General features: G+C 35.6%; 1 long non-coding RNA gene across 1 annotated transcript; it reads right to left on the reverse strand.

The window, feature by feature from the left end:
* Nucleotides 1-231: 231 nt before the first annotated feature.
* Nucleotides 232-1654, reverse strand: LOC116146745. The gene is made up of 3 exons (XR_004130565.1): nt 1602-1654; nt 488-1518; nt 232-354 (listed from the first exon to the last, which is right to left on the reverse strand). It is a non-coding gene; the product is annotated as an uncharacterized LOC116146745 (long non-coding RNA).
* Between the last annotated feature and the right edge of the window lie 3038 nt (nt 1655-4692).

Raw genomic sequence — 4692 nt, forward strand, 5'->3', positions numbered from 1 at the left:
TTAATAAATAAAATGGCTTATTTATTCATTTTTCAAATATCCTGTTTTAAGTCAAACTAACGATCTTCCAAGACTTAATGTTTAGACATTAAAAGAAAATATCTTTAAAATTTATGCATTTAGACCTATTCAAATTTCAGTTAAATTCAGATATTTAAACTTCAAACAACATAACAGATGCCACCTCACTAAACATATGCTTTGGTTTATGAGAAAGAAAATATACCATCTGTAGCCTCCGGCCTCAAATTCCCAGATTCATATTTCTCCACTGCATTCTTCATAGTAGTAAAAATAATTGTATTTTGACAGTGTCATGAGTTGGTGGTGCATCAGATGTAGATCTTATGATCCCTGCAATTTTGATGCTGACGAAAATATATTCCTAACAAGAAGAAGAACCTGAGGTAAGTGCTGAAATTATTTAATGCATATCATAGCAGCTAACTACACAAAAACACACTCATGTAGGGAGAGAAGAGCATACCATCCTTATCATCAAAGATTCCGTCCATGGCAATTTGTTGAATTGTAGAGATACAGGTTACACCAATCAGCTTCATAGTCTTTTATAAGGAACAGAAGGAAGCTAATATTCCAATCTTAAAAATTTTTTAAAGGTACTTTATCCTTTGCTTAAGAGGATTACTTTTTGAACATTTAATAAGTATCAATTCTATTCTTGGAGGTGTCAACAAAATTACAAATATTAATATTCAGGGAGGATGATGTGTTGGGTTCCAGATGGCTGTATCACATAAAAAGTTGGCATCATGTGTTGGGTTACTGAAGAATACAGATTCAGACCTGAAATTGGGCCATTATAATCATCAACTTGTCTCATTGATCCAAAGGGCAGCTTTGCACCATCAGTTCCACAAGATGTGTTACTAAATAAATTACATAAGTCCCAAAAGAAATCACATCAGTCATAAACAGGAAAAAGCGGCAAGATCAATGCACATAGATTTCATAGGAACAACTATTTACAAACCGGATAAGGGAAACTTAAAATTTTCTTCATAACAGTAACCTTTCTTGTGTAACAAGACAGGGCTCCTAATAAGGAAAAAGCTAGAGCTAATCAAGATTCAATTATAACACCTCCAAATCACTGAATATCAACTATTGAGGAAAACAAAACAAATTACTATCAGTAAATCAGTATATGGGTATTGAACCCCTTTAATAATTCCTCTGTTTCAACAGGAGCATATATCATAATGGCACTTTCAACCACAGAACAGAAAGGCGATCCCTCTTTGCTATGAAGATTTTGGCCTTCTATACCCCAAACTTATCAGCTTCTCAACCAACTTCTTCTCCACATTTACTTAAAAACTCAATATATATATATAGCAACAAGCTCTAAACACACACAACAACAAAAAGAAGTGAATCACACATAACAAGGTCAATAACCAAAACACAAACACATGAGAGGGAACCAAACCTCAATCATAGGATTATTGTTAGCCATATTGCAAGCCAAAATCACATTGAGACCAGTCTTTATCACTGCCACAAACATTTATATCAGCCAACACAAAAACCTTTCCAACTATAAAACATGTAATCCAACTCATAAACACAATATATACCTAATCTTTGAGCAATGCCAGATCCAGTATTGTCAGAAACCCCTCCAAGTATTCAATTAACAATCACTGTATTTTACTTTGCATCATCATAAAAAATTACAATATGAAAAATCTCATTTACTTTATCTCTTTCCTTCTAGGTTCATACTACATTACTGGTGTCCTAACACCAAACGGATATTTTGGTTACACAATGTTTTGGTTTCATTTAACTATATTGTTGGCTGAAAATTCATTTAAAAATTTATAATAAATATGATTTTCATAATTTCAAGTTTACTAATAAACATTGAATTACATAAACTTACAGGCCAACTAGGCACGGCTGCATATAAGCAGCCAAATTTGGCAGAGTTAAACCAATCCAAGCATATATCTGTTTTCTTCAACAAAAATCGAAGTAAATTATTGCTCTCTACGGTTATGCATATTACAGTTATGTATGTAGAAGTAGTAGAACTAGAACCTAGGGATGGGCACGGGCCAAGTCGAGGCTGGGGACCCCTGTCTCCACGTCCGGCCTGAGGGCCCAGGGGGATTCCCCTAGTCCGGCCCGTCCCCGGGACAGGGATTTCGGGGAATCGCTAGGCCCGACACGGGGTAATGTGGTGACTCCCATCCCCATCCCAACCCGCCCCAAATTCAGGGGTTTTCCCCACTCATTCCCCACATAATGCTTCTAGAAATCAGGTATCCATTATATAGATAGCATTTTTTTCAATTATTATCGAAACAAATATTAATAAAATGACACAGAGACAATTATTTATTACAAATTTAAAAATTAGACTTATTCATATTAATAATGGTATTTACAGTATCACAATATTGATTCGAACAAGTTCCACTGCTTTAAATAAAGATGATTCCACCGTATCATAAAATGTTATCCTGAGAATATTATATAGTAAATTTCTCAAACCCCAAAACATGTTTATGATTAACGCTGCAAACCAGTGCAGACCGAATTTAACAAAACAAATAACATGAAAATTATATCATTATCCAACAAAAAATCATAACAGTAACACATCTGAAATCCAAATAATAAATCTTCTGTCTTCTGTCTAGTCAAAACAGCTTCTGTCTTCTGTCTAGTCAAAACAGCTTTACTCCTATCACAAAACTTGAAAAACCTTCTAGAAGGCGGACAAATTAGAACATATAGTCTAGAGCTCTTAAATGATGGCATTAGCTGCACTCGCAATCACTTTTATCCTAAATAAAGTGGAAAACACAATTTAATTTGACATCCAACAACAAATTGACAAACACAATTTAATTCAACTTGAGGGCACCACAAAGAGTATCAAGTCCAAAAAGAAAAGATGCTTAAGCTGTAACAGGATAACTTATGCATGAAACATGCTTGTGGTATCCAATATTTATCAAATCAAATCAACCACAATTAGCACCATAGCAACCAATATGGCAAAGTTGAGCTTAAATGTAACTTTTTCCTCAAAAAACCATAAGAAACACTAAATTCAATCTGTGTTTTTGGTGCTGATTAAAAAAACTAATTCAAAACCATCCTGATTGAGACCTTGAAAACCCATCCTGCAACATCGCATACTGTAACAAACAACCTGTACACAAATTTCAAGTTATTACATACATAAAGAAAATCAGATTACTTATATAATTGGAAAGAATAAAAGATACATGCATAAACCACAAAGTTGTTTTCCAAGAGATCCCTTGAAAACCCACCATGCAACATCTCATACTTGAAGATACGTGCATAAAAACATTTTAACACACCAACAGCCAATTTCAGTCCACTTAAAAACCTCAAACAACACTTCAAAATTTCATCCAACATCATGGAAAACAACAACCATTCAAGCAAGTTTCCCATTTAACCCAAATATCATCAAGAGAGCCACACAATATATTCTGCATTGACCGACTCAAAAGTCCATAAACCAACTAGCTATCTCTTTCTCCAATTTCGAAGACAAACAAACTCAAATTAGAATAAAAGAGGGAAAAAAAGGGAAAATACTTTAAGCCATGCAACAACTAGGGAGAATAAAGGCAATACAAAACAATCCATAAAACAAATAAACGGTGGGAAAAATACTTGAATCGGGAAACGTAGAGTCGTGGAGGCGATGACGGTAGCCGATTAGTGTTTGTGGAGGCCGGAATCGGCGAAGAGGCGATGACGGTAGCAGATTACGGTTTGTGGAGGCCGGAATCGGTGAAGAGGCTATGACGGGTTGACGGACGACGGTAGCAGACCAGGGATTTAGGGTTGACTTCTCGTTGTGTTTGTGACTTTTTGCAGTCTTGTGTGGGCGAAAATTGGGTAATTCCATAATTATAAAACTATAACAAGGGCAAGTAGGTAATACAATGAATCCAGGGATATTTTGTAATTATTGAAATAATGGAGGACAGAAAAATCTTTATCTTAAAATGATACTTGTTCTATTCTTGACAGACTCTATATCCAATTTTGTAAGTTTCTTCTCAAATTATCAAATACACATAATTTTGATCATTCATTAAAATATATATATATATATATATTTTTTTTTTTTGTTGATGCTTGATTTTGACACCAATGACTTACATGTGTGAAGTGCTGAGCGGACTTAGAAATCACACGTGATATAGAAGTGCAAAATGAGAGATGGAGCGAGTAACACTTTTAAAGTGGTTCAGATGCCCCAAGGTAAATCCTACGTCCACTGTGATTATATTAATAGTGAGTTACAATCAGGTCGCATGCAGCGAGCTTAATTATAATAGAGAAAATAAATGGAAAGAGAAGGAGAGGGAGAGAGAGAGAGAGTTTAGATGGTGAATGAGCCAATCCTGTAAATGGAGGAGAGCCCTCTATTTATAGTGAGAGGATCCAAGATGGCGGTTATGATTTTGTGTGTGGGCAGGTGTGGACCGTGTGGTACAATTCCTAACCTGCTTCCCATTGGTTGCTTGTACGAAAGGTATCCTTAAATCGCGCATAGCTTTAGCAGGTGGATAATTCCCAACCACTCATAGGCCTGGCGTTCACCTGCCTTACTGACGATGGCCTTACCTCTCTTGTCCTTGTGGGACATGGCTACATCCAGGCGGCAGA

The sequence above is a fragment of the Pistacia vera genome, unplaced genomic scaffold (assembly GCF_008641045.1).
Source record: "Pistacia vera cultivar Batoury unplaced genomic scaffold, PisVer_v2 Contig1152, whole genome shotgun sequence".
Lineage (NCBI taxonomy): Eukaryota > Viridiplantae > Streptophyta > Magnoliopsida > Sapindales > Anacardiaceae > Pistacia > Pistacia vera.